Source organism: Gnatocerus cornutus, unplaced genomic scaffold (assembly GCF_029298725.1).
Source record: "Gnatocerus cornutus isolate USDA-ARS CGAHR unplaced genomic scaffold, icGnaCorn1.1 ctg00000178.1, whole genome shotgun sequence".
In the NCBI taxonomy this organism is placed as follows: Eukaryota; Metazoa; Arthropoda; class Insecta; order Coleoptera; family Tenebrionidae; genus Gnatocerus; species Gnatocerus cornutus.
Genome location: NW_028275513.1, coordinates 31119 through 41637, shown reverse-complemented (window position 1 = coordinate 41637; position 10519 = coordinate 31119). Strand labels below are relative to the sequence as shown.

At 44.2% G+C, this 10519-nt stretch overlaps 2 non-coding genes across 2 annotated transcripts; both read left to right on the top strand.

Moving 5' to 3' along the window:
• The first annotated feature begins 2054 nt into the window (after window positions 1–2054).
• Window positions 2055–2174, top strand: LOC148165836 (5S ribosomal RNA). The gene has a single exon (XR_015771135.1). It is a non-coding gene; the product is annotated as a 5S ribosomal RNA (ribosomal RNA).
• A 6480-nt stretch (window positions 2175–8654) lies between these two features.
• LOC148165835 (5S ribosomal RNA) lies at window positions 8655–8774 on the top strand. Its single transcript, XR_015771143.1, has one exon. It is a non-coding gene; the product is annotated as a 5S ribosomal RNA (ribosomal RNA).
• Window positions 8775–10519: the final 1745 nt, after the last annotated feature.

The window sequence follows — 10519 nt, the reverse complement described above, 5'->3', positions numbered from 1 at the left end:
TTTTGGGCTTCTTCTCCTTCTTCACCGGTGAGGAGCCGGAAGTGGCACCGGCGACCGTCGAAGCTGCTTGATTTATCTACGTCGGCCATATTTTCGTCTATCGCGCGCGCGTTTTTTTCTTTTTATTATAGGTAGGCTTATTCTTCGGTGAAAGAACGAATGAACTTTACAGAACGAATTGGGCGCCAAAGTCAAAGTGTTGGCGCGTTCGAAAACGCGCGGACCGCGGACTAAACGAGAGCCTTCTCGTCGAGTTAGAAAATTCAGTGGGCCTCGAATACAGCTTTCGCGTGATGGCATCGTTCTCTTTACGCGAAGATCACCGCCTCCGGGTGCGGGAACATGAGCGATTCGGTCGGCGATGGCCTCCTGAATAACCTCAAGTTTTCCCGGACGACCAGCCGACCTCCAAAAGCGAACAAGGACCGATCGAACGTCGACTCGAACAAAGACCCTCCGAAACAAGGAGATGACATCCAAGTTCGACGCCGACGTTACGCGTTTTCCACGAATAACAGGAAAGTTCCGCTTTCGACCAGACAAACTTGGAAGCATCCTCTACAAGTTTCACGAACGAATCGGTCGAAAAGTACGTGCGATCTTTTCGAAAATCGCCTCGCAAAGAGACGCAGCACGGATCGGAGCGACGACCGACGAACCTGCAGAGTGTAGGAAAAAAATTCACAAACGGTCGAAGATGACGTCCGAGAAGGTCGAATTTTTTCAAGAACGAAGATAAAACCTTCGCCTTTCGTAGGAGTTGATTTTTGAAAACGATCTTGACGAACAGGTCGGAAAAAAAACGATGTCAATTTCGGACTCGACCATGAGAAACGAATTTGTACGACGAACGGACTTTTCGAACGACTTTTTTCGCAAAATCGACATTTTTTCCTCAAAAATTACCTCACACGACGAAATCCCATCATCGAAACATCACCGAAAACAGTTTTGACGGCGAAATTCTCGTCAATTTTACGAAAATAAAGGGAAAATCAGACGGACCACCGTCGAACATCCAGCGACGGGAACGGACGAGTTTTTTAATTTTTCTTGCCAATTCATTGCGAAAGAAGCAATTTTTCTCGACGAAACCATTTTATAATCATAAAAAAAACTCCCCAAACACCACAAACCAACAAAAATACGGAAATCTTGCATTGTTTGCATTTTTCAGACACTCTAAATAAAACTACGTCGATGTCGGCGGATTTTCAGTCGGTCGTCGGTCGACAGAAATCCAACGAAATTTTCATTTGTTCTTCTCAAAAACGAAAAACAAACAAATCAACAAAACATTCCCTACTATTAGTCGACATTTCGAGCAGAAACTACGAACGTCGAAAGATTTAAAAAATGAAATATGTAGGTGTGCGTGCGTGCGTACTTACTTGAAACTTTTTTCTTGTTTCATCGTCGCACTGGAACAAATTAAATTTTAATGCAATGTAAACGCGACCACACTTTCGACGAAAACATCTCTATGAATCGAACGACGTCGGAAAAAGAATAAATCGAGAAGAGAACAAATCATGAAACAACACACACCCACCCCGCCCGGCCCGGCCAGAGTGGTGGGAATTTCGATGAATGAACAGACAAAGAAACCAACTCTGTTATCAGTTCTAAGAAAGAAAGCAGGTAGCGGCGGCGGCGAACCTTCGACCGTACTACGGTCAGTTCATGAATTAACCCCGTCCGTTCGGAGTTTATTCATCTCCGGTCCGTGTCGGCGTTTACTTCAAGTGGGTGCTATTTCCATCTAAGCAAGCAAGTGAGTAAGTAAGTTCTCAAATTTTAAATTACGTTAATCGCAAGTGACTCGTTGAGATCGTCAAACGAACAATTTAATTTAACGCCTCATACGAGTTTTTTTTTTTCGTCATTTTGTCGCAAAAAAAAAACTAAAAAACGACTCGCAAAAAAAAATTTTTTTTTTTTCTTCTTTTAAATCTTGTACATTTTCTGACATGTGTACCATCGAAAAATGTCACATCCAAACGATCGAACAATCACAAAAAATCGTCAACGTACCATCTTGGAAAATTTTACCAGGCAACGACCATACCACGTTGAAAACTACCGGTTCTCGTCCGATCACCGAAGTCAAGCAACGTCGGGCGCGGTCAGTACTTGGATGGGTGACCGCTTGGGAACACCGCGTGCCGTTGTCTCTACTCTTTTCTTTTTTTATTAACATTTCTGATGTCAAACTTTTTTTAAATATATTTTTCACTATTTATATTTTCTCTCAGGAACTTATATAGTATGAAGACGAAAATTTTTAATTCGTTCGAGTTGAATTTGTGGTTCTGAAAAGAACCGATTTTTTTTCTTTTTTTTCCAACCAACTTCCAAGCTGCTCGAGGAGGATTTATTTTGAACTGGTGTATTTGGTGACGGCCTTGGTTCCTTCAGAAACGGCGTGCTTCGCCAATTCACCGGGCAAAAGAAGACGCACCGCCGTCTGGATCTCCCTGCTGGTTATGGTCGAACGTTTGTTGTAATGAGCGAGGCGACTGGCTTCAGCAGCTATACGTTCGAAGATGTCGTTCACGAAACTGTTCATGATAGACATAGCCTTGCTGGAGATACCGGTATCGGGATGGACCTGCTTCAACACCTTGTAAATGTAGATGGCGTAACTCTCCTTCCTCCTGCGCTTCTTTTTCTTGTCGCTCTTCGAGATGTTCTTTTGAGCTTTTCCGGCCTTCTTGGCCGCCTTACCGCTGGTCTTGGGTGGCATTCTCTTCTAGTCGTCGAGTTAAAAAAACGTTTAAAAACAGAAAACGAGACAGACACGACGTGCACGTTACGACGAGTATACTCGATCTAAAACGCCGCACACCTAAAATCCCTCTATTTATAACGAGCGAGCGACAAACAGGCGCTCCGCCTTAGTTCGTCGTTCGACCATTGCCCTAACGAGATGGCGCTGTACCGACCATATAAATTTCTAGCCTTCGCCGCGTTCGGCATTTATTTCAAGCCGTACGTTTGTCAGTGCGCTTCGTGTCAGTCGCAGTAGGTGTTTTGCTGTTTATATCGTATAACAACATGTCCGGAAGAGGAAAAGGAGGTAAAGTGAAGGGAAAGGCGAAGTCTCGTTCCAGTCGTGCCGGACTTCAGTTTCCCGTCGGCAGAATTCATCGTCTTCTGCGTAAAGGAAACTACGCCGAAAGAGTGGGTGCAGGTGCTCCCGTTTATTTGGCGGCCGTAATGGAATATCTAGCCGCCGAAGTTCTCGAATTGGCAGGAAACGCCGCCAGAGATAACAAGAAAACCCGTATCATTCCGAGACATCTTCAATTGGCTATAAGGAACGACGAGGAGTTAAACAAGCTCCTTTCCGGCGTTACCATCGCCCAAGGCGGTGTCTTGCCCAACATCCAGGCGGTGTTGTTGCCCAAGAAGACCGAAAAGAAGCCTTAAATTTAATTCTTCGCCGCCGTCATCTCGAACGAAAAACAAAAACTTTTATAAAAACCATCTTCACATCGGCCCTTCTCAGGGCCAAAAATTCAACTCGAACGAATTGATTTTTTCGCCAAAATACAACAACCTATGAGAATCATGTTAAAAAGTCTTTTAGATATTTTAAAGTTAAACCGATCAATTAATTCATTATACGAGCGTAGACTGAACGGAAGATTTTCGATTACATTCAACCAAGAAAGATGATTTTTACGACTTTTCATCGTAATTTTTAGAAAAATTCAATGCCCGACTAAAGCACGAACTCGACAACTCTATCTATAATAATTTATTGATTATCTAATTCAAGAAACATTCCGATTCGTCGTAAATTTCTTCACATTTCGCACATTAATCTGTTAAGAACATACACACACACACCGGTCGCCTATACGTGCTCTCCGTCTCGATAATTTCTTGCAGCAGCAGTCGTCAGCGGTGAGCCGTAATACTACAATCAATCGTTTTATTTGCTATGAGATTTTGTTTCAAGTCACGTCTGAGGAGAGTAACTCTACCCCATATTGGACATAACCTCAAATATACTCTTCGTGGCAAAAACGTTCTTTTAACGATGGTCATTCTAACCTAAAACTGCTGTCAAAATTGTCAAAGTCGCCGCCTGGATCACAAATTAAAATGATCACTCACTCCGTACGATTTTCATTTCGATTTGAAGACAAACACACAATTGAGCAACATATTTAATTCGTTTGATTTATTTTGTGGTTCTGAAAAGAACCGTTTTTTTTTGTTTGTTTGTTTGCTTGCCTGCGGGGGGTTTGTTGTTATTCCTCTGAGGATGCGGATACACGTCATAAAATGATAAAATTAACCGCCGAAACCGTAAAGGGTACGACCTTGACGTTTCAGGGCGTAGACGACGTCCATGGCGGTGACGGTCTTACGTTTTGCGTGTTCGGTGTAAGTTACGGCGTCACGGATGACGTTCTCGAGGAAGACCTTCAACACACCTCTGGTTTCTTCGTAGATGAGACCGGAAATACGTTTCACACCACCACGACGAGCCAATCTTCTGATCGCCGGTTTCGTTATACCTTGGATGTTATCGCGTAGAACTTTGCGATGACGTTTGGCGCCACCTTTTCCCAATCCTTTGCCACCTTTACCACGACCGGTCATCTTGATAAAATTAGGAAATTCTTCGTACAAAACGACGTAGCTTCGACCAAGTTCGTTATGGAACTAACGTCAAAATTTCATTCCGCGGGACTATTTATAAGTTACGGCAGCTCCACCTCGCGTTAAAAACGAATCCACCAATGGCGTCGCCGTATGACTCATCGAGTTTATAAAACGGCCGTTGGCGCGACGAAAATTTTCAGTTGACTTTCGAACGTTCGTACGTACGGTCGGTCGTTCGGTCGAAGCAAGCAAGCAAGCCACTACCTACGTTAATTCTTTTCATTTGATTCATCCGATATCCGAGATGGCGAGAACTAAACAGACGGCTCGTAAATCTACCGGTGGCAAGGCACCTAGAAAACAGTTGGCCACGAAGGCGGCCAGAAAAAGCGCTCCCGCCACCGGAGGTGTCAAGAAACCTCACCGTTACAGGCCCGGTACGGTCGCCCTTCGTGAGATTCGTCGTTATCAAAAGAGCACTGAACTTTTGATCCGCAAGCTGCCTTTCCAACGTCTCGTCCGAGAGATCGCCCAAGATTTCAAGACCGATCTCCGTTTCCAAAGTTCGGCCGTGATGGCACTTCAAGAAGCCAGCGAGGCTTATCTCGTCGGCCTCTTCGAAGACACCAACTTGTGCGCCATCCACGCCAAACGTGTCACCATCATGCCGAAAGACATCCAATTGGCGAGACGCATTCGTGGCGAGAGGGCTTAAATTTCCTCCATCCATCCATCCATCCATCCGATCCGACCATCTAGAATTAACAAATTCTTCATCTTCGAAGGTGTTAAAAGAAGAAAAAAAAAATCGGTTCTTTTCAGAACCACAATTATTTTCCAACGAATTGAAAATTTATCGTTCGCGCATGCAACTTTTTGAGATTGAAAAAAAAAAAAAAAAAAAAAAAAAAGTTAGGTTATGTGATTTATTCACAAAATTCGTACTTACATAAAACGATAAACTTTTGCTTTTTTCTTTCACATTAAATTTTCTTTTAACTGAGACTATTTGAAACATTATTATATAATAAAGTTTATCATTCTTTGTAATAACACTGTTTCGACAGTCAAATGAATAGACAAGAAAATCAAATGAAAGTATGTATCTCCTCAACAGAATGTGCATTGTCCAAGCGAATCTTTCGTTCGTTTCTTGAAAATAATTGTGGCCCTGAAAAGGGCCATTTATTTGTATCGATGGTGCCCCTACGTCGATATATACGATCGGAGCACGTTCCCGAAACCACCAGGACGTCGTCGTCGTTGAAAAAATTAAATCATCGTCGTCGACTTTTCACTTCTTTCTCTTGGGTGAAGCGGTTTTTTTCGCTTTGACGGTGACGGCTTTGGCCGTTTTCGGTTTCGGCGCTTTCGGTTTCTTGGTTGGACCGGCCTTGTTGGATTTCTTCGCTTTCGATGGCGTCTTGGGTTTGACGGGCGATCTGGAGGCGGCGCTGGCTTTCTTTTCGGGAGCGGACGCAGCCTTTCTAGCCTTCGATACGGCGACGCTCTTCTTTTCGGCGGCAGTTTTCTTAGACTTGGCCGAAGCGGCGGGGGCGGCCTTCTTACCGGCTTTTGAGGCGGATCCTTTTTCGGCGGACGTCGGCGCTGACGCGACGGAACGTTTAGCAACGCCCGTCTTCTTGGATTTCGCCGATGACGACGCGGTCGCAGCGGCAGATCTCTTTTTCGTGGCGGACGGAGCCTTAGCTGCACCGGTGACGGCAGAAGCCAACTTGAACGAACCGGAAGCTCCTTTTCCTTTGGTTTGGACCAACGAACCGGATGCGACGGCGCCCTTAAGGTACTTCTTGATGAAACTTCTTGATGAAAGGCGCAAATTTTTCCGCGTCGACTTTGTAGTTGGCCGCGACATATTTCTTGATCGCCTGCAACGAAGAACCGCCGCGTTCCTTCAAGCCTTTGATGGCGTTGGTGACCATCTCCGAAGTGGGCGGATGAGAAGGTTTGCTTCTCGGATTTTTGGGCTTCTTCTCCTTCTTCACCGGTGAGGAGCCGGAAGTGGCACCGGCGACCGTCGAAGCTGCTTGATTTTCTACGTCGGCCATATTTTCGTCTATCGCGCGCGCGTTTTTTTCTTTTTATTATAGGTAGGCTTATTCTTCGGTGAAAGAACGAATGAACTTTACAGAACGAATTGGGCGCCAAAGTCAAAGTGTTGGCGCGTTCGAAAACGCGCGGACCGCGGACTAAACGAGAGCCTTCTCGTCGAGTTAGAAAATTCAGTGGGCCTCGAATACAGCTTTCGCGTGATGGCATCGTTCTCTTTACGCGAAGATCACCGCCTCCGGGTGCGGGAACATGAGCGATTCGGTCGGCGATGGCCTCCTGAATAACCTCAAGTTTTCCCGGACGACCAGCCGACCTCCAAAAGCGAACAAGGACCGATCGAACGTCGACTCGAACAAAGACCCTCCGAAACAAGGAGATGACATCCAAGTTCGACGCCGACGTTACGCGTTTTCCACGAATAACAGGAAAGTTCCGCTTTCGACCAGACAAACTTGGAAGCATCCTCTACAAGTTTCACGAACGAATCGGTCGAAAAGTACGTGCGATCTTTTCGAAAATCGCCTCGCAAAGAGACGCAGCACGGATCGGAGCGACGACCGACGAACCTGCAGAGTGTAGGAAAAAAATTCACAAACGGTCGAAGATGACGTCCGAGAAGGTCGAATTTTTTCAAGAACGAAGATAAAACCTTCGCCTTTCGTAGGAGTTGATTTTTGAAAACGATCTTGACGAACAGGTCGGAAAAAAAACGATGTCAATTTCGGACTCGACCATGAGAAACGAATTTGTACGACGAACGGACTTTTCGAACGACTTTTTTCGCAAAATCGACATTTTTTCCTCAAAAATTACCTCACACGACGAAATCCCATCATCGAAACATCACCGAAAACAGTTTTGACGGCGAAATTCTCGTCAATTTTACGAAAATAAAGGGAAAATCAGACGGACCACCGTCGAACATCCAGCGACGGGAACGGACGAGTTTTTTAATTTTTCTTGCCAATTCATTGCGAAAGAAGCAATTTTTCTCGACGAAACCATTTTATAATCATAAAAAAAACTCCCCAAACACCACAAACCAACAAAAATACGGAAATCTTGCATTGTTTGCATTTTTCAGACACTCTAAATAAAACTACGTCGATGTCGGCGGATTTTCAGTCGGTCGTCGGTCGACAGAAATCCAACGAAATTTTCATTTGTTCTTCTCAAAAACGAAAAACAAACAAATCAACAAAACATTCCCTACTATTAGTCGACATTTCGAGCAGAAACTACGAACGTCGAAAGATTTAAAAAATGAAATATGTAGGTGTGCGTGCGTGCGTACTTACTTGAAACTTTTTTCTTGTTTCATCGTCGCACTGGAACAAATTAAATTTTAATGCAATGTAAACGCGACCACACTTTCGACGAAAACATCTCTATGAATCGAACGACGTCGGAAAAAGAATAAATCGAGAAGAGAACAAATCATGAAACAACACACACCCACCCCGCCCGGCCCGGCCAGAGTGGTGGGAATTTCGATGAATGAACAGACAAAGAAACCAACTCTGTTATCAGTTCTAAGAAAGAAAGCAGGTAGCGGCGGCGGCGAACCTTCGACCGTACTACGGTCAGTTCATGAATTAACCCCGTCCGTTCGGAGTTTATTCATCTCCGGTCCGTGTCGGCGTTTACTTCAAGTGGGTGCTATTTCCATCTAAGCAAGCAAGTGAGTAAGTAAGTTCTCAAATTTTAAATTACGTTAATCGCAAGTGACTCGTTGAGATCGTCAAACGAACAATTTAATTTAACGCCTCATACGAGTTTTTTTTTTTCGTCATTTTGTCGCAAAAAAAAAACTAAAAAACGACTCGCAAAAAAAAATTTTTTTTTTTTCTTCTTTTAAATCTTGTACATTTTCTGACATGTGTACCATCGAAAAATGTCACATCCAAACGATCGAACAATCACAAAAAATCGTCAACGTACCATCTTGGAAAATTTTACCAGGCAACGACCATACCACGTTGAAAACTACCGGTTCTCGTCCGATCACCGAAGTCAAGCAACGTCGGGCGCGGTCAGTACTTGGATGGGTGACCGCTTGGGAACACCGCGTGCCGTTGTCTCTACTCTTTTCTTTTTTTATTAACATTTCTGATGTCAAACTTTTTTTAAATATATTTTTCACTATTTATATTTTCTCTCAGGAACTTATATAGTATGAAGACGAAAATTTTTAATTCGTTCGAGTTGAATTTGTGGTTCTGAAAAGAACCGATTTTTTTTCTTTTTTTTCCAACCAACTTCCAAGCTGCTCGAGGAGGATTTATTTTGAACTGGTGTATTTGGTGACGGCCTTGGTTCCTTCAGAAACGGCGTGCTTCGCCAATTCACCGGGCAAAAGAAGACGCACCGCCGTCTGGATCTCCCTGCTGGTTATGGTCGAACGTTTGTTGTAATGAGCGAGGCGACTGGCTTCAGCAGCTATACGTTCGAAGATGTCGTTCACGAAACTGTTCATGATAGACATAGCCTTGCTGGAGATACCGGTATCGGGATGGACCTGCTTCAACACCTTGTAAATGTAGATGGCGTAACTCTCCTTCCTCCTGCGCTTCTTTTTCTTGTCGCTCTTCGAGATGTTCTTTTGAGCTTTTCCGGCCTTCTTGGCCGCCTTACCGCTGGTCTTGGGTGGCATTCTCTTCTAGTCGTCGAGTTAAAAAAACGTTTAAAAACAGAAAACGAGACAGACACGACGTGCACGTTACGACGAGTATACTCGATCTAAAACGCCGCACACCTAAAATCCCTCTATTTATAACGAGCGAGCGACAAACAGGCGCTCCGCCTTAGTTCGTCGTTCGACCATTGCCCTAACGAGATGGCGCTGTACCGACCATATAAATTTCTAGCCTTCGCCGCGTTCGGCATTTATTTCAAGCCGTACGTTTGTCAGTGCGCTTCGTGTCAGTCGCAGTAGGTGTTTTGCTGTTTATATCGTATAACAACATGTCCGGAAGAGGAAAAGGAGGTAAAGTGAAGGGAAAGGCGAAGTCTCGTTCCAGTCGTGCCGGACTTCAGTTTCCCGTCGGCAGAATTCATCGTCTTCTGCGTAAAGGAAACTACGCCGAAAGAGTGGGTGCAGGTGCTCCCGTTTATTTGGCGGCCGTAATGGAATATCTAGCCGCCGAAGTTCTCGAATTGGCAGGAAACGCCGCCAGAGATAACAAGAAAACCCGTATCATTCCGAGACATCTTCAATTGGCTATAAGGAACGACGAGGAGTTAAACAAGCTCCTTTCCGGCGTTACCATCGCCCAAGGCGGTGTCTTGCCCAACATCCAGGCGGTGTTGTTGCCCAAGAAGACCGAAAAGAAGCCTTAAATTTAATTCTTCGCCGCCGTCATCTCGAACGAAAAACAAAAACTTTTATAAAAACCATCTTCACATCGGCCCTTCTCAGGGCCAAAAATTCAACTCGAACGAATTGATTTTTTCGCCAAAATACAACAACCTATGAGAATCATGTTAAAAAGTCTTTTAGATATTTTAAAGTTAAACCGATCAATTAATTCATTATACGAGCGTAGACTGAACGGAAGATTTTCGATTACATTCAACCAAGAAAGATGATTTTTACGACTTTTCATCGTAATTTTTAGAAAAATTCAATGCCCGACTAAAGCACGAACTCGACAACTCTATCTATAATAATTTATTGATTATCTAATTCAAGAAACATTCCGATTCGTCGTAAATTTCTTCACATTTCGCACATTAATCTGTTAAGAACATACACACACACACCGGTCGCCTATACGTGCTCTCCGTCTCGATAATTTCTTGCAGCAGCAGTCGTCAGCGGTGAGCC